This window comes from Corvus kubaryi, unplaced genomic scaffold (assembly GCF_017639235.1).
Source record: "Corvus kubaryi isolate FWS band 111438036 unplaced genomic scaffold, C.kubaryi_AGA036_p1.0 37398, whole genome shotgun sequence".
NCBI lineage: Eukaryota > Metazoa > Chordata > Aves > Passeriformes > Corvidae > Corvus > Corvus kubaryi.
The window spans coordinates 46,205,003-46,225,113 of NW_024581137.1; the positions used below are offsets into that span (position 1 = coordinate 46,205,003).

Consider the following 20,111-nt stretch of genomic DNA (forward strand, 5'->3'; position numbering starts at 1 on the left):
TTTTCTCTGTGCTTACCCATAGGAGGTACAGCTATGGATGCTGGGAATGACTCAAACACCTTTAGTGTGCAGGCACACAGGGTATTCTGGACACTCTCAGGAGCTTTCTGTCTGAGTGGTGTAGACACAAGGAACCCCTGAAATGTAAGAGTTCTGTTTTTATCTCAGTGGCAGAATACAAAATTCAAATCAAATCCAACTCTGTCCTTAAGCTGCTTCCAGACAGCAGACTGAACTTTCCTGACTCGAACAGGACACATGAGATAGAGGACCAAGTCTGAGTTTTCCAAACTGAAGCAGGATCTAGTCAGGAAAAACCCCAACATTGTAACAGGAAATAGGTACTTGACTAAGGGGGTGTGGTATGTATTTGTGAAGGCTTCAGACTGTGTGCAGGCTGTGTTTCAGCAGGAAGGCTCCAGGTATGCATATTTCATGTCAGCAGGCGTGTTCCTAAATCCATCTGCCCCCCTGTGCAAAGCCTGCAGTCTCAGCCTGAAAGTCCTCTGTACACACCTTACGTGTTGCAGGATGTATGTAGGGTTTGAGTGGAACGTTGTCCATGAATGGATAAAAACCAGACAAATTATGGAAAATAAATTTTGAAAGGAAAGGGAATGGCCTTCTGGAGGATGAGGAAGACAAACAACACAGGGACAGTCCAACAATGTGACGGATCCAGAGGGAGCTCTAAAGCTCCAACACAATTATTCCTGGACCTTGTCATCTCAGCTGCTTTGGCATGTCATCCAATAACTGGGAACAGGGAATAATGATCAGAGCAGCAGTAGGTTTTGGTTTTGTATAGCTCACCATAAGCTTTCTCTTTCCTGTCCTGTGTATTTGTTTTTAAAAATAACTTTAAAACCTCTCTCAAACACTATTTTTGATGACATCGATTTTTGAGAATTCCTGCTGATGAAGTAAAGAAACTTTCTGAAATAATCTTTTCTCTTAGTGCTATATTTTATGAGGAGTCCCTAGTAACTCACTTTTATTAGAAAATATGTACATACATAGATTTGTTCTAAGTACAAGGATCCATAATGGGAAGTGTGATCTTGTGAACACTTTTTCTAGAATATAATTACAATTTTGAGTAAAGTTGTGTGAAAGACTTGTGAGTTTTATGAGTGCACAGCAACAGGGACAGGTAAAACATTGCTTTTAGCAGCAGCTGTTCTTTGCTATTCCCTGTTATTTTTTAAGACTAGGAAATGTGCTTTATGAAAGAGAAGGACTTTCAGATGTAGTGAGGGTAAGCTCAGCACATTGCCTTCTCACTGTTCTTGGACTTGGTCCTCCCCAGCTTTGTGTGCAGAATTTATCTTGGCCTCAGTCATACTTTTCCACCCAGATGGAGGTGGAAGGTCTGTTTAACAGTGCACGTGTGCTATTAAAGCACTATAGAGAGCTGGAAACGGAAGACATCACAGGCTTAATTAAACATTCATATGCCATTTCTCTCAGAAATATTAAGGTAAGAAATGACAAAGGCATAGAGGCTACAACAAAGTAGAGACTATTTGAATCTAGTTATGTCAGAGAGGATGGGGACCTCCTTTCCTCTTAATGGCCCAAGGTGTAATTTTCACTATTTCATCTGTCTGAGAAATTTAGAGGAGTGTCATCCAGACTGCTTAAAGGATTTACCTCTGAATGGTATGCTGATACATGTATCAAACCTATAGGTTAGTTGATAATCATGCTTGTATGATTTAAATACCATCCACAGTATTACATAACTAATGACCCAGTGAGAAGTTCAAGAGTGGGAAAGAGTGATAAGAATTGATATTTCTGAAATAATGGACATGGCAGACCTACAGGATAGAGAAATTGATTTTATTTTATATACTTTTCATTATGAAGAAACAGAAAACTGTTGAGCATGCAGTAACCTTAGAAGCCAATGCAATATGGACTACTCACAAAGGCATTCACTTTCTGCAGATATAATTAATAATACAACTAATTTTTTTGATCAATTAAATATTTGGACAAAAAGCAGTGGTCTGCTGTGAAAAATCTGTGAGAAACCTGTATATGTCCAGTTTCCATTCCTCTGCTGTAGTCATTAGCACACTGACTAGTTGAAGAGATTGATTCCTTGTTTAAGGCATTCATTTTACTTTCACTTTTCGTATTCAGCTTCGAGTATAATGTTCTTAATAGAGATAGATATTTAGTACCACAGTGTATACAATAGAGCAAGGGTAGAAAGTTGCATACTGTTTGATAATAATACTTTTTGTGCAATATTTATGAGATCCACTAAATCAAAAGTATGCTCCGAAAGAGGATTAATACTGAAAACCAGTCCTCACTGTTGTTTGGTTTATTCCTCCTTAAAATTTCCAGCAATCAGGAAAACTCCCTGTAGGTCTATTACTCATTGCTTATTTGGCCTTTCACACTGTATTATTTCTCTCACCTCTAACTTAATTCTCCCTTATTGCAATCTTTTCTATTTTTCAGAGATTATGGAAAACAATTAATTGCCTGCTTTCACAAAAAATGTCTCTGAAAATTGGAGAACTGCTGTCAAGCCTCCTCCTAGTCTTTCCCCTCCTGGATTCAGCTTTGCAAGCTCAGTTCTTGCAGTCTTATGCTAGAAAACTTTTTTTAAAGTTCATACTTATTTTGGATTTTGGGACTTTCTCCAGCTGGTTGATGTATTGTATTGACATGTGATAACCTGCAGTGGTCCCAGGGATCCAGGTAAAGAATTACCAGCTCTGAGTAGAAAGAAAGGAACGTTTTGTGTGTTTAACATAAAATGTACTAATTTTATCTAACCCAGCATGATTGCTTCTTAGCCAGTTGTACAGTTTTATTGTTTGTTTGTGATCCATTCTAATTGCCAGATTCTTTTTTGCACTGTGTTTGTCTGATTAGTCATTCTCCCTTTTATATTTGTGCAGGTAATTTTACTTGTACAGGAACATGTGAATTCACTTAATTGCTTAGCTGGATTCAGATTTCTGCTGTGCACCAAGATCATTTAAAATATACATTCTGCACTCTGATGGGTTTGAAGTCTTTTTAGCTTAGTGTAATTTTCAAATGCAAAAAGCATCTTAATCACCTACCAGTTCAACAGTGAACATGTCATGCAGATTCTTGCAGAACCTGACCTGATGCATCTTCCTCATTTAAAAATGAATCACTAATAACTAGTGGTAACTAATTCTGTGAATAGGATTTCCCAAATAACTACCTACCTCAAATCTGCTTGTCTATGCAAGTGTCCTGTGAGATGTCAAAAGCCAAAATCCAGATGCATGACAGTGTTTTTTCTCTTCTGTCCATAAATCTTGTTATCTACTGTAGACAGAAAGAAATTTGCTCTTACACAATTTATTTATTAGAAATTCTTTTGTCTCTTACACCATGTTTATATTCAAAATTCTGACAAATAGACCTTTCCATTATTTGTTCTGATATTTTTCTGGTAATTGAAGTTAAGCTCTTCTCCTTTTTGACATTTTAAAAGTAAGTGCCCTTTCTAGTCTTCTGGAATTCTTGTCCCTCAAGTTGTTAAATACAATTGTTAATGGCTAATAAAATGTTTTCAGTGTTCTCAGAACTGAATTACACCAGACCTAGCCAACCTGAAAACAACTACATTATCTACGTAGATTCTACCCTTATTTTTTCTTTTTTTTTGCCTGATTTTCACTCTTCTATTTATGATTTTAATGGGGTTGGCTATGACATTAAAACTGATCTTTTAAGCAAAGGCTAAAGCCAAAAGATCATTGAACACTTTCAAGATAAAGTAATAATGCTGTAAGTATGATAGCCTAAGAGTATAAGCAAGGAAAGGTAGTGGAGAAAAAGCAATCTCTCCCATTAAACCAATTGATGTAGCTGGAAAATAGACAAGCATCTGCCTCCGTAATGGGGTTTGTGTTCCTGAAGACTTTTTTGTTTTTTTACTACTAAATTAGTCAGTTTAATAAAAGGTATAACTTTGCTCCCATGGTCCTGAGTCAACACTTTAGCCTATTTGCCAGTAATTAACTGTATTTTGTTGTTAACTGTTATTTTAATTTTTTCTCTTCTTAATAAAGCACTTAAAAGTGTCTTCTTATTATGTTTTTTTCCCTTTCAAATTCTTTCACAGACATGCTCCTGACCCCATAGGAATATTTCTCCTGTAAGTTTCTGCCATCCTTTTATACTGGCCTTTAGTAATTTGTGCTATGTCCATAGTTAATTTGATCATGCATCTTTTTATGTGTCTTTCCTGGATATTGGATCATCGAGGAATGCATGATCAGGCCAGACCAACGTCCTAGAACACAGTGTACATTTCCTTTAGACAGAGATAATAGGGGTTGTACAGCTGCTATACCTAGTGTAGGAGGATATCAACTAAAGCAAAAGGGAAGAAGGCAAGAAGTGCTTGCAGTTTAAAAAGTAAATGAGACATGAGGGCTGATATCATGTAATGAGAAATAAGAAGCCTGCTGATGGTTTATCTTTTAATGTATTTACTTTTGGTTCCCTGTAAAGTAATACTAAAACAATAGAGAAAAATATTTCTGAGTACCTGGAGTTGTCTATAGGCAACTTACTGATTCCATAGGTTGTTTTTGGTTTTCTTTCACTTCTATATAAAACATGAAGGACTAAAAAAATTGGCCTCAACATGTTAATAGCATTAAATACATATGTGGACTTTGAGACATACATGCAGATGACACAGATTTTTTTTGTCTATAGAATTATGAATTTTGTGATCATGGGGAAAAAAAAGTGTGTTACAACAATGGATCATTTGATAGCTGTGTGTTGTAAAATCCTCCTCTATGCACAAGTTGAAATATGTTTAGTTAAAGGTTCCATAAATGCAGAGTTAGATGGCCTCATAACCAAGTGAAGAGAACAGCATTTGGAGACAGAATTCTTCTGAGCAGCTGTCAAGCTTCATTGCTGAAATGGATGTATTCAGCTGTATGTGAGAGATAGAGAGCTGCATTTCAAAGTAACATTTTATTACACACTTGCTTTCCCAAGGGCATCTGAACACAGGTATTTTGGGCTAGTTTCAAACCCTCATTTCATTTTTATCAGGGCTAATTGTGATGATATTCTAAATACTCATATATAATGCAGAAGCCTGCTGAAGCCTCAACTCTCCACAAAGTATTTTGTAAAAAAGATGATACATATCTGTACATCTGAATATGGAATTTTAAATGTGCATGTAAGCATAGAATCGATAGAAATTCTCTTAAAGCCAGTGAAATATAGGAATCAAAGTGCAAAGTCTGTTTAAACAGTTATAATTATTTATGAAACCTTGGAGACATGTTACCAGTGATCTCTCTGTTCATTGTGTTGGTCTCTCTTGCTACCTCTCCAAACCTGGCCATCTTTCCTTACTTTTATAGGTGAATGGAGAAAGAGACAAAGGGTTGTATTTCCATTAGTTTGTGTGTCTGGCTCTGCTCCTCCTTTCCTGTTTCTCTTTCCAAGTTTAGCCTCAATTTCTTTTCTTGTGCTCAGTTAGTAATGATTTCTTGGAGAAGCATTGGGCATCAAGATTGCACATTATACATATAGAGTATTATATAAAGTTTAATACACTTAAATGTTTATTGTAACACACTAAACCAATGTATTCCTTGAGCTGAGGCTCAGGATAGAATGATGTGTAACTGCTTGGAAAATGTTAGCATGCTCACTGGGCTTTACAATGTAATTTCTCATGAGATTGGCTCTAAAGAAGAGTCATACTTTGCCCATAACTTAACTTGTTCATCCTTGACTTCACACTTGATAAACAAGAAATAAAATATATATTAGGAACAAGAGCATTTTTCAATCTACTGCAAACATAGATCACTAAATCATAAATCAGCCAACTATGTTTTTCTCCTCCTGCTTCCTCTCCAAGCTCAATTAAGACTCAACATGTTTTTCTTCTCCCTAGTTTCCTTTTATCTGTTCTCCTTCTCATGTTTCCATGTCCTTCCCCCCATACTCTTTATCTGATGAGGCTAGTGCTGTGGGATAATGAGGTAATTCCTGGTAGTGTTGGAAGTCCAAGACACCTGGATGATATATTTTTTTTCTATCCCAGACTGGGTCAGATAAGACCTTGGGTATTTCAGTGCTATATGTTCAGGTTAAGTCAGTCCTTATGGGACCCAATAAAATTTCTGTGTACTGAAAAATATGCAAACGTCCATCTTCAGATATGGTGGTTTTGGTCTGGAAAACTTGATTTACATGAGTGGCTAGGAAATAGCCTAGATGTGTAATGAACTGAAGTGTTTTACCTTTGTTTTCATCCCATCCAACACTTTATAGATGTCTAACCCCTGGCTCTCTTCCCTTGGCACGGATCCAGTTCTGATTTGGCACTGACTTGCTCTCCATATGCAGTGGATGCTCCCAATCTAGTGAATTTTTAAACACAACTGCTTTGCATACACTGTGTAAATGAAATATTAACCCCTCTCATCCTTGCAACTAAATGTTACCCCCCAAAAACTACGCAAAAAATACCATTTCAAAGACTACTTTTTTCGACAGAGCCTAATCGAAATTAGTTCTCAAAGTAGTTTCCATATTTTTAATTTTATGTAGTCATTAGAATTGCATGATTATTCCTTAAAAATTGGATTAATTTAGATTCAATAAAGCAATTATAACCAGCAAAGGGATTAACAATTAAGAGACCTCCAAAAAGGCTAATTACAGGGCCAGTAATTTAGCTGACTGTGTGATGATTCAACTCAGATTCCTATTTCTTAAGCTTTTGTGTACTCACTCTTCTCCCTGGTGCTTTAATAGCAAGCTTGCATGCAAACACTTGCTTCTCTGTGACTGAGGCCTGTGCTGCTTTGGGCCAAAATTGATTGCTGAAGTTACGTGACTGAAGTGCCTCAGGTTAAAAAAAAAAAAATCACTAAAAGTCAAACATCCAGTAGACAGCTATGTAAAGTGTGCAGCCTGACAGTCACTAATGCTCACAGGATGGAAGAAGTTCTGCAAATAAGGTCAATAGAATTAACACTCACCCCTTAAATATCAAAGATGTACTGCTGACAACATTTGGGGGTGATCCTAATTGCAAACCACCTGCTACATGAGCATATGTGGTCAGATGCTTTTTCTTCCTTACAGTAACAGCTCTTCAGGTGATATTATGAGCTCACTCAGTCATATTTCACACCATTTAAGAGCATGGATGGCCATGACTGTGTAAAGTCCTGTCTCCTTTATTGTTCAGATCTCTCTGCTGACATTAACCCTCACTGCTCCACAGGAGCTGTACCTGTTTATTCCAGTTGAGGTCACACACATTTATGCAGCCAATCAATAAATATGGACACAATGATAATATTTGTTTGCTGATTAAATAAGTAGTTTAAATTTGTTTAAAGTAAGCCAAGATAGATACTGCCACTCTCATTTCTGTAAAACAGTGAGGTTTAGGTTCTGACATGTTGAAATCAAGGAAGTTTTCACTTAACCTCGGGGGGGAGCTTTGGGTCAGAACCACAGTCCAACTGTTGGGAACTACAGTTTATTTCTAGCCTTTTGTAGAATGTATTCCAGAAGTATTTTCCCTTATTTAGACCCTAATTCTGTTTGTCTTCTCATATTTTCTCTTTGAAGAAAAAAAAGCCAAACAAGAGAAAGCAGAATTACAAGTGTCTCTGAAGGGGATGTCATACAATCATTCAGTCAACATTTATTAGCTCAGCAGTACAAAAACTGACTCATGTCTCACTTTTTCAGTTTTCATTGTCCTTTCCCCACCCTAGACCTTGCTATCAGCCCCAGCAAGTAACTAGTATTAAAGACCTCCTCTTGCTTTTCAAAAATGGAAGAAAAAAATTAGCTTTTTATTTTTTTTTCTGATTGTCCCAGTTTAGTCCCTGAGTCTCAATGGGGTCGTGCAATCTGAAATTTGACCTTATCAAATTGGGTTTGAAGAATGAAATAACAGCAGAAAACCCTTTTTTCACATTTTTGTTCATATGCTTTGTGGCTTGCAATCCTACAGTATCCGAGAGTTCAATTAGGCAGTGTGTGATTGGCAGGTTCCTGAGTTAAATAGCTGGGATGGGATCATATACTTAAAATAGCTTTAAAAGAAAACCTGTAGACAGACAATCAGTCAGACAATCTTTTCAGGCGCTTGGAAAGCCCCTACTTTCCTAAGCACTTGCCCTGTAAACGATCTGGAAGTCTTGCACATAAAGTAGTTTAATATAAAAGATTGCTTGGAGGCAGTTAACATGCAAACATATCCCTTGATGTAATATCTAGGAGGCATTTTTTGAAGTTGTTTTTTTCAGAAGCATTGTTGCTGCTCATTATGAGTGTGACATCACTTCCCCTGACCTAGTGATATGTGTACTCCCTGTGCTCTGACTTTTAACCTTTTTAAGATCAAAGCTTCAGTTCTGAATTCAAGCCCACCTTTCCTTTTGCTCTGTTCATTTCCAATATCTAGAGGAAAAATTTATCAACAAAGCAAGGGAAAAAGAAAGGCAAAAAAAAAGTCCTGTCTTTCCCTGCTGCTAGATTCTACAATTTGTTGGACAAAATTTCCCTACTTTTGTGCTGCTATATTGGGTTAGAAATTTCAATTCTGAAGACTATGTATGGCAGGAAAAATAGGAAAGAATGTCTTGCTTTTCTGTTCTTGAAACAGTGTCACTGCATAGTGTAAAATTGTCTATTTTTATTCATACAAATTTACAAAAATTAATCTTTTACATGGAGAATTTTAAGAGTAAAGAATAACTTCTGATGTTCCCACTCTTTTAAAAAAGCTGGAAAGTATAAACACTCTTTTCCCTTTGTATAGCAGCTCACAAGTTGGAGTTTTTGACCAGCATGCAGAAAACCTCAGTTTAGTTCCTGAATTCTGTGAATTTAACTCCCGGTTTGTTCCCTTTCAAGAGTGCCCTGTTAATCCTCTAGGCACTCTCTAGCTCTTCCTTTAAAGCTTACAAAAAACTTACAAAATACCCTCCAGAACCCACTGAGGAGGGTTGTCTGCTTTTCACACCAGTCCAGGTGTCACTTGGGAGGAGATGCACCTGTAGGTTCACCCTTGTGGGTGCTCCTATGGAGCCGAGAAGGATGGCTTGGAATCATCGACAGCAGAAAGGGATAAATTTGACCAGAGTGAGTCCAATTTATCCAGTGAGTACTCTGTATACAATACAGTATTTTATATATGATGCCATGGAGTAATCCTCATGAAAAGTATTTTTTTACTCCTGATATGGAGCTTGTGAAATCTCAGAGAAGGTTGGGATTTAGTGGTTTCATCTCCTTGCTCTGAGCATTTCCTACCAGCTAGCTCCAAGCAGATCCTCTTCAGAGTGCTGGTTTTGTGATGATTTCATGCTGTCAGAGAGGAAGCAGACACCAGAAGATCAGAACACAGAGATACAGGTTTTTTTTTGTAAATCAGGGATGAAGTCACATATTAAACACTGCCAACAGTTTTGATATTCCCTCTGAAAAAACCATATAAACCAGCAAGAATATTTAGGCAAAAGAGCAAGAAGTATGGCAATAAATATGAAGCAGATCTCTATGTGAACATATACTAAATGGATTAAGACCTTTTATTTCAGAGCAGAGACATTCAATTCAAGACAGTAGGAATGTGAGAGAGGGCTAGAAAATCACAGAGACGAGGAGGGGGAATAATTTTCTACCATTTTTTACAATACAAGAGCTGAAAATCACCATGTAGCAAGAAGCTGGCAAATAAATACATGGACGTTTTTGACACAAAGTGTTATGGAGACCAAATATATGAGTGGATTTTGAGTTTTTTAAGCATATATATGTGTGCACACACAGACACACACACAGACACCCAAGAGGACCAGGAATATAGGATGAGTCTTTATAGTCTTTATTTTATATGTCTTTATACTTCTCAATTTTTAGTTTAATATGATATTATGATATTAACAGCTTCAAGCCTATGACAACTTTCTGTATGGTATAGAATGAGTTAGGAAGATCCCAGACATTACCAGGAGAACTACAGCAGCTGATGAAATATAACAGGCAAAACTTCCCAGAAAATCAATACAAGTTTCCCTACTCTTCCTTTTTCAATGAACCCACTCTTAAGATAGTACTAATTTCCAGTAGACTTGCAGGAAAATAAGCATGTGGCTTCTTCTGTAACCTGAAGACTGGCATAATCTTAATGAGAAATTATTCCAATTTTGTTAGAGGGTTACTTCCGGAGCCCTTAGTGAATGGGAAGTTCTCACCTGTCAACACAACAATGTGCAGTTTCAGGGAGGTTAGAGAATAAATGTTACACTCTTCCTTAACAGAAAGGGATGAAACACAGGTAATAAGGAAGCAGGGAGTTGGGGCAGTAGTGCAGGGTATGATCTGCAACAAGGAGGAGATTCAAAACTAGTATTAAGAAGTGATGAACAGAATAATTGTCTGGAGACCAAGCGAGGTACGTTTAATGTAATGAAGGAAGTCACTGAAACTTGATGGCTTGGAAATCAAGACTGTCAAAAAAACCCCCTCAGTAAAACAAAACACACTACAAAAGCATCCCCTTCAAACTCTCCCTGTGAAGGAGTGAAATAGCTTCCAAAGCTTTTGCTTTACTTATCTCACCCAGCAAACCTGAGTAATCTCCATTTAAATAATATCATTATAATTTGTCATTGTGGGAATAAGTCAAGCTTAAGGTTAGAGACTGGACCCCTGTTGTTATCTTCTAGCAAGTTCCATTCCAAGGCAAAGGGTGAGGAGTTCCATAGCAAATACTAACACCTTGATAGCCAATTTATCAGCATTGCTATAACGTCAACTTTTCTACTGAAAGCTTTGTTCCATAATCATTTACAAGATTTTCATAGTTCTCATGTCCCTACTATGAGGCAAAGTTCTGGTTGTATCTTGCTTTTATATGTGCTGAAGGTTAAATACATTTCAGCTGTATAATCTGCAGGTAGGGCAGGAAGTTTTGTGGTGCGCCATATTATGGACAGGTACTGTATACAATAGGTTCTGAAATTTCTGACTGTGTTTTAAAGCTTGAATGAATTCTGTAAAACATAAGGTCATTTCTGAACTCCCTAGAAACCTGAGCAGGGCTAGAGCAAAAGTCAGCTGTAGAGCAGGTGATCTGAAATGGCAGAGACCTCTGGATGAAAAGGATGCTCAGAGCTGTCAGTGAGGGAGGAAGAAGAAAATCTTTCATGGGGCAGGTCAGAGGACTGGTTCACTGGGAGAGGAGTGAGATCACTGGGTGCCTTGGTGCAAATCTCACTTTTGTTCAGATACAGATACATGTTTATACTCATCTTCAGTTACCGTTCTTCAATAAGTGAGTGGTTAAAACTCAGGAGCATAGCCAGCCCCTGAGAAACATTATTGCTGAAACTCAGTTCACAGTCTATGTGTCTGCCTTTTGCTCATTCTTGTCTCATTAGAGCCACTTGATTCCCCACCAGGCTGAATGGAACAGGAATAGGAGAACAGATTATTTTATGTGGAAAACTATTGCACAGTAGACCATACAGCTACACTTTCATACTTTCACACAAGTCTATCCCCAGCTCTCATGATTTTACAAAGGTTCCCCTATGTTCCTCTCCCAAATGATGTAAAGCAAAGTTTTGAGAGAAGAAAAGACCATTTAACAGAAGACTTTCCTTGCAGTGAGGGTTGGCCAGTGCTTTAGTGGAGGCAATTTAATTTCTTCTGGACTGGCTGCGTGCTGACTGATGCAAGCCCCTGCTTTGTGCTCTCCTGTGGCTGCTGACCTCCCCAGCACTGGGCTGCTGCTGCTCCTGCGTGGCCGCGTGGAGCTGCCGTCTGCATTTAGGAACATTCAGCAGAGATGAAGAGCTGCCATGCAGGACTGCTGGGGAAAGAAGTGACTTTTTCTTAGTGCTTTTTTCGAAAGAGGTAGCACTGCTGGGCCTCTTCCATTGTACACACTAGAGCACGTAGCAACTGCTCAGGCTACTGATCAAATGAAGAAATGCTGTCAGCGCCTTGAAGTCAGAACTATTAAAAGAGATAGATATGGTAGGAGAATACAAGCCCAGCCATGCACATCTCAACAAGTCAGAGGGAGGTTCTTCCAACTCCATAGACTTTTTGAATTAATTTAACTTTTAGACATCAAAAGGTAGACAAAAAATATAAACAGCCAGAATATATGAAAAAAGTAATTGAATTATAAGAATGCATCATATTACAGTATTTCAATCACATTCCTGCCACACAGGGAGCCAGTCAGAAAATTCCCTATGTTTTACAACCCATTATGCATATTTTGCACTTCAAACTATTCTATGAAACAACAGGTATCCTGAAAAATGTTCCAAAAATGAGATCAGGAAGTGAGCTTATTTAGTGGGCTTTGGAGCTCAGCAATGGGAAGAGGTTTGTTGGTATTGCTGCACCTCAGGTCAAATTTTTAGGAGTGTCAAAAATGGTTCCAGGATGTGTATTATTTGTCTACAATTTTTATGTGATTTTTGTCCATTGCCTCTCTTCTGTCCTACAGTCTCCATGTACATATTCCCAGCAGTTTCTGGACCACATTACACAAATCAGCTCCTTTTCCATTGTACCTGCTGCTATTTCTCAGCTCCACTGAAGCTTGCTGTCCTCTTGTTGGGCTTTTACTTCTCTTGTCTATCATCTCCCAGATCTCAGCCGCTGGGATATGCAGACATCTGGGTTGCTACCATTTTATCTGTACTATGGAGTGATCTCACATCACACCTTTTCCTCAGCCATCAACTGTATTTTGGGGGACTAGTTTATATTAAAAATTCTCTAGTCTTTTGCTGGTCCCTATAGGCCACTACCATAATGAAATTCCTTCCTGTCAATTTACTATAAACATTTTTAATTTGCTATGATAATCTGTTGCCTTGTAGCTCCTGCTATCTAAAAGAAAAAGCATTTTCAGCTCCTTGTCACACATAAAAACCGGTTTTCTTTTCTATCTATAATTTTTGCTATCAACAAATTAAATAACTTTACTATTCAAGTTGGTACATCACTCAGGGATATATTTTGCATGAAAGACACAAATCAGAATTCATTTACAAAGTCCAATATTCTCATCTTGAGGTTGGACTCTTTCAGAGACAGTAACATACACCAAAGCCTCTCATGTTATCTTGTTTCTATGGAAACAGTGATGCAGAACAGTTATGGGTGGAGATCTGTGACATACGAAAGCACAGTATAAAACTGATATACTCCACAGCCTGCATTTTTATTCATCCTTAGTGCTATATAATAGCATAGCATAATAGTTGTGATAGTTATCTTGCTCCTGTGTATGGGTAAGTAATATCATGTAGAAGAGGAAATAATAAAAAAAGGAAAGTTTGAGACTGAATAGGGAATAAGGAATCAGACCTTCTGCCACTGATTTATTGTATGTCTTTGGAAAATACTTTTGAGCAAATCAGTGTCTCAGTTCCCCAGCTGTAACATGCCCTCTTTTTCATTCTTCTCTTGTTTTCTTTATTTAGGTAACAAAGCTTTTAATGTAAAAATGCTTCCCACTGTGGTTTTAGAGTGCATGGCACAATTTTGGGAAGGGTTTAGTTAGGCAACAGCAGTACAGAAAAAAGACATATCTACTGTAATAGAGCTATAAAAAGACTTTGGGCTGGTAGAAGAAAAGCCTAGTCTTTAAACAAAACTTTTTACATAGTAGATGGCATTTATTCTAGGGAGCTGGAATGGTCAATGGAATAAATATTTATGCCCTGCAGATGTAACTAAGAGGAAGAGAAGGTGATAATCCAACATGATATGTAACCACAAAAAATAACACTGCATTCTGAAGAGAAGTTTGTTGCAGGAAAACTCATTTGTCTCATGGCAGAACATCATTTTCCCCTACACAATTTGCCATGCTTCTCTCTGTAGACCATTCTTATTTCACTACCACAACTGACTTTTAACATGGCAATGATGTTTCTACTTTTTTGTGTTGCAAGCACAGATTTTGTCAATTGAAGCCTCCTGTTGGAGCTGGTTGCTGAATGTCCTTTTTACTAAGTAAAGTAAATGAAAGTGTTTGTTTATTAGTATTACTTTTTAGTCTTTCTCATATATTTTGTATTTCTAATGAAGTCCCTAGCTAGCAGATATAGAAAATATTTTTAGTAAGAGAGAGTAATAGAAAGAATATCCCCTCAATGAATGATTATGTTTACTGTTTACACATTTGTATTGTAATGCCTGGAAAGCATAATCACAGGCCAAGCTGCATTTTGCTAGATGCAAGAGACCAGCTACTGTGTTCCAGTGATTCAAACTTAGAAATTACAATATCAAAGCAGGGTGGAATGGAACAGAAAAAGGGCATTTGAACTTCAGCCTCTCACTTGTCTTGCTACTGTTAGTTTACCTGACGTGTGTGCCAGATTTGTGTTTTCCATGCTGATAAGCCTTCATCTCCAATTTCTGGCAGCAATTCTGAAATGACAGTCTTTGAAATACTTAGTTGCTTTCTGCTATGGCAACTATGAATGAACTGATGACTGATGGTTAAGAGGATTGTTGCCTACATAAAGGTGCTTTGTTACCTTGAATTCAGGGGATACCTTACTATCTATACTAATTTCTTTATTTAGACTGCTTGTTCTCATGGTGTAGAGTGTTCCCCAACTAGCAGATTGTTGGCTAAGCCCAGATTCTTCATTCCTGGAAGAGAGTCTGAGCTCTTCATGTCCTCACATCCCCCGTTCCATTTCCTCTTCTGGTGAAACTTATGTTTTAAAAATATGTAAAATTTTCTGACAATCAATGTAAAAATGGGCAGCTGTGTTGTTTTGTTTTAAGTGGCTGTCCTACCTGTTAATTATTATGACTATTTGTCTCAATACCAGCATCCAAAATTCTTGGAGGAAGTCCAGCTCAGCCTTCTAAGTATCAGAAATCTATAGATTTCTGATGTAACACACAAGAATAAATCCTAAATGAGAGACACTGATAAGGTCAGTGTGGTGAGGCTTGGATGAAGGTGTGATATGAAGAAGTAATTTTAGTTAAGAAAAGTTCTCATGTTTGGGGTATGGGATCAGTCTATTACTGAAAGTCTGCTGCTGCCCTGCACACCTACAAACTGTCCTTTGCACTGTGCCTTAGATGTAGATAAATATTAATTTCTAAATTTCATACTGTAGCTTATTTGTCACAGGAGAAGGAATTGGCACACTGGAGTGCTGTACATGATCTATCATATAAATTACTTCACTAAGTGAAGGACAATATATTCTTCTCTTACAAATTTGTTTTGTTACCCAAGGTCAGGGAACCTAATTCTCCAAGAATAACAGGCAGTATTATATATCTTCTGAAGTTTGTAACAAAAGTTAGTTCATACAGGTGGTCCTAGCCCTTCCACACTGTCCTAAATCCTTTGTCTTGGTCTGCCACACAGCAGTGGGTCTTCATCTTCTCTAATTTCTGGTATTTTAATGTTAGACATCTAGATTGAGCTTCATTACACTTGCCTAGACACCTATGATAGGATGACATGTGCTTTCTTTTGAACTATCTTAGTTTCAGAGTCTGTGTTTTTAAGTGGATGAGATGAATTCCCACACCATTCTCCATTACAAAAATATTTATGTTCTATGCTTGCTTTGTATGTATATTTACAGGTATCTGAAGTGTAAGGGAAACCAAATGAAACATATTCTTAGATCATTCTGCTAAAATTTGTTAAATGATACCCTGGGATAATGCAGAGACATGATTCTGATATTGTTAGGAATTATTTTTAAATACAAAATCTTGGATGGATATGGTTTTGCTTAATGGCTTGTATTATGATCCTGAAAAAGGCCATGAACTCTAGGCAATTCTACTGTCCTGAAAGTAAGTAAAATATAATGCCTGGAGAGATAGGAGAATGTCTTGATTTAGAAAATGCTGAGAGGCAGGGATTGCTGTGTTTATGCACTATGTGTTCAGCACGTGACATACTTGCTGATGTTTTAATATGAAACCTCACCATATACTCTTCATTTTCTCTCTTCTTTATTGCTGGGAGATAAATTTCCAATAAAAGGTTAGGGAATGCATTTTTGCTACTGAGCTCCCAACTTCTGTGTTAGTAATACAATCTACTTGGCATTGATTCTGCTTTCAGCTGCAGTAATTGTAATTGAAAGAAAAATAGAGTAACTATGGTGGATTCAGAACAAAATTGCCATGACTGTGCTCCTGCGTCAGGGCCTACTCTGCAAGCAGTCAAGCTCTGTCTCAGTCTCAAAGTATCCGCCCTGCAAGAGGTGAGCTGGTCTGTTAGGTGGTGGATGATTTCCTGCACTTGATCCATCTTCACGAGTAAGAGCTTGGACCAACACCACTTTGCAGAGGAGTCGCTGACTCTTCCTCTCCAGAGAGCTGTGGAGCTTGAGCAGAGCAAGTCTCTCAGCAGAGCATTAAGAGACTGACTGCTGTAACAGTCTTGGATTGAGTCTCAAGAGTCAGAGGAGACATATGCTGAATGTTTCTGCAGGACGTTTCAGTTGGACTCAGGAAATGCCATATTTATGCATTTATGTGCTTTCCCCATCCTCTTGTTTTAGCTTAAGGCCAAAGACATCTGTCCATCCTATCTCCCAAAAGTGTTGTCTTATTTTAGAGTGGCAAAATGCAAAAAACTGTTGAGATAAAATAGCACATAATTAATTTAGCCACCTGAATGATAACATAAACATCATAATTGTTCCTTTAGAACATGATAAAAGTTATGACAGGCTTGGAGAGGGGGAGGATGAAAATAGAGTAATGAGTAACCTGTATTTGAATCTAAGCCTCTGTGAGAGATCAGGCTGATGCCAGTATTTGAGAACAGTTTGTTTCACCAAGCCTGTGGTAAAGGGCAACCCAAGATCCATGCAGTTCTAGATTTCAAGTGCAACTGCAGAGATGACTCTTTGGGGCAGGCCAAGAATGAACCCCAGCGTTTTGAGACTTAGCTAACTTCACTAATAACTGCTCCAGAGGAAGGCTGGACTGACAGTGCTGCTGTGCTGATTTTCCCATGCTGAGCACTCACCTCATTTTTCTTTCAGGTAATAGATGTAATGCCTTTTGAGCTTTTGCAAATCCATAGCACTTCATTACCAGACTAGGGCTTTGGTGATTAATTTGTTGCGGCAATGAGGTGCTGCCTGAAAAAGGACTTCTGAGGAACAAAGCAGCCCAAGCAAGCAGCACTTGACTGTGGAAGTTTTCTTTTGTCTCTGTGGTATTCTATCCATGTAGCTGGTCTGACAGGAAATTAAGAGAAATCCAGTGATAAACATGAAAGACAGAAAAACTAACAGTCTTGAAAATAAGTAAGTGACTGTTCTTTATAGCATCTTGAAAACTTTGGGACCTGTGTTTTTATGGACATAAACAGATTCTTAAGACTTGAAATTTTAGCTCAGTGAGTTGGGAGAGGTGAGTCTTACATAGTGGTACTTTCAATGTCTCTTCAAAGAGCATTGCTTTACCTTGTCATATTGTCTTTGCGATTCCTGTACACAAAATTATGTCAATTTTGAGGCAATAAAACTTTGCAAGGCACTAAGATCAGTAATATTCAGATCATCATACAATAGCTATAGCTCAGCAAAGTACAGAGGAAATGAAAAGCTGAGGTGGCTCCTGGACACTGACTTGTGCAAATGGATTGTGTTAAATTCCTTTGTTGAAGTAGGAAACAATATGGAACAATAAGAGTTTTGGCTACTAAAGAGATTATAACTATTTCTGAATTTACAAAAAATTATTCTGTTTCTTTAGGATACAGAAAATTTCACGTGTTTCACAGTGTGTCTGAGAGCAGCAACAAAGAAAGGACCAATTTAACTAAGAGGGAATTTATGTTTTATTTCAGTAGAGTTGTAAAACAAATTTCACTGACCTTATACAAGAGCAGTCTTTGAAGGGAAAACTTTGTTCTTCTCCCTCCCTGTGCTAACCTCTTGAAGAAGCCATTAAATATTCATCCCAGCAGTTATTTTTTTTCCAGTTTAGACTGTTTTGCCTTCTTGCAGGTGAGCATTCTAGTACCAAGAGTAAACTTTTTATTGTTTGTGTGTATGGCACTTCCACTGAATAGTAATGAATGGAGACCACTGAATGGCAAGCTAAAATTTATTCTGGGTCCCAGATTCCTGGGCCTTCAATTATTCTTTACTGTAATCATGTCCTGCAGTAATTTTCATGCTATGGCTTCATTTGTGTGCCACAGAAGCTGTGACTCAAAAGATCCCTGTTACTACCAAACAAAATTATATTCAGGCAATAAATAGAAAAGATGTGTTGCAGACCTGCTTTAAAATGTAGATTTTCATGTACGGCTGTGTGCCTTGGTTTCCCCTGGATCTGGGGATTTACCAGCATGGGGTGAGAAAAACCTGGTGTAATCTAAAATCAAATGTAAAGAAAGAGAAAAACTTCTTACGAGGTTCTCAGTCAACCTTTTAAGTCTTAATATGTAAGTTAATACTTAAAGGCTTTCATGTACCAAACATTGAATATTTCTTAGTTGATGTTGAGTGATCATACAGAGAATTGGACCAAAACTCTAGTCTGTACATCACCTGGCATATTTACTGATTATGATCTCTTTCAGACAGTAAGCAGAAATATTCTCCCTGTGATGATGGTAAATGGACTTTGGAAAGGATTCTCCATTATAAAAGAAAAACATTCATTTTTTTATTATGTCACTTCTCAGGTAATGAATACTGAGAAACAGGGTCTACTCTTTGGAAGGGTGGCTTTATGTCCTTATTTTAGACTTATAGAGCCAAAGATAGAAGGAAAAGAGTCACATCACCGTGACAGTTCAAATTTTGTGTTATAAAAGCCAGCCCCTATCTCTGTTGATAGCTTCTACAAGTACTTAGCAAATCAGGCCAAATGTACTCCCTCTTCATGAGAGAGTCCTGCAGAAGATGACCCCAAACCTAGAGCAGCGAGGTGGTTCCATATTTCTGAAGAAAAGGAAGGTATTGTATCCTCTTTTGGACACTGGTGGAAGTCCAAGAACACTTATGCTTCAGTGTTTTTAAAGAAAAGGCAAAAGAAAAGGTGAGACTGTCTTTCTGCTAACTTTTTTTCCAAGGAGAGGTGATGGCAGAACACCACAAACACCTTTGAGGAGCGTCTCAAAATCATAGTGAGGGTGCGAACAACACAGACATGCCTTATAATAGAGCCACTCCTGAGATTTATCATAAATGCTGGATGTGACCTAAGTCTTTCATAATGTGGGCTGCATCTCAATACAGATCATGCCCCCTCCCATCCATGGACACATAGCCTTCTTCCTTTCCTCCCAGAGATCAAATAGTGTCTGTATGGCAAGCTCAGCAGTTCTTGGCATGGAAAAGCACTGTGTAATAAATAAGTAATAAATTAATATTTAATTAAAGCTTCTTTTAATGAAAGTTAGCACCTGAAAGGAGGTGGAGAGACAGACCTATGTGACCAGGAAGCTCTCTATAGAACTGCAGCAGCTACTTTGCAGAGGCTTATGTAAAAAGAAGAAGCTTACATTATAAAAAAGAGCTATTCTATCTCTTACCAGATTTACATGGTCAGTGCAGGACTAACACTACTTGGAATGTAATTATGTGGTCTGAAATCCTTGTGTGATAGTGCAGACTGCAGTCCTGTGGTCCACTGGCCAAAGGTGCAACTCTGAAATGACTATTTGACTTCACTCTTTCTTAGAACTAGTGTGCAGTTTTTGTTAAATACAGGTCAGGAGATCATTATATGAATGATTGCCTGTTGGGACTGTTCCTGACTTTTCTTTAGGCAGATTTTTTTTTTGCTACAGTTGGTTTCTGTCTATTTATGTTTCTGTAACATAAAGGCAGGTATGCTAAGGTAAGGGCAGCTGCAAGCTGTTCAGTTTTTCGTGACTACTCTCTGGTTTCTGAAAAGTTACTGGAACAAAAATCAGCTATGTAAAGGTTGTATGCTCCTTGCTTATTATTATCTAGTTTTTTATCAGGTATTCAGTGGATGGAAGAAGTATGTAGATTTTTGGTAGGAAATATGAAGGTATAACTGGTTAA

The 20,111-nt window shown here is 37.8% G+C and overlaps 1 long non-coding RNA gene across 1 annotated transcript in view; it reads left to right on the forward strand.

The window, feature by feature from the left end:
- Positions 1-20,111, forward strand: part of LOC121671936 — a 44,596-nt gene that overhangs the window by 16,999 nt on the left and 7,486 nt on the right. The window contains exon 3 of the long non-coding RNA XR_006018677.1: positions 2,479-2,721. This is a non-coding gene — a long non-coding RNA (uncharacterized LOC121671936). The remainder of the gene's footprint in view (positions 1-2,478; positions 2,722-20,111) is intronic.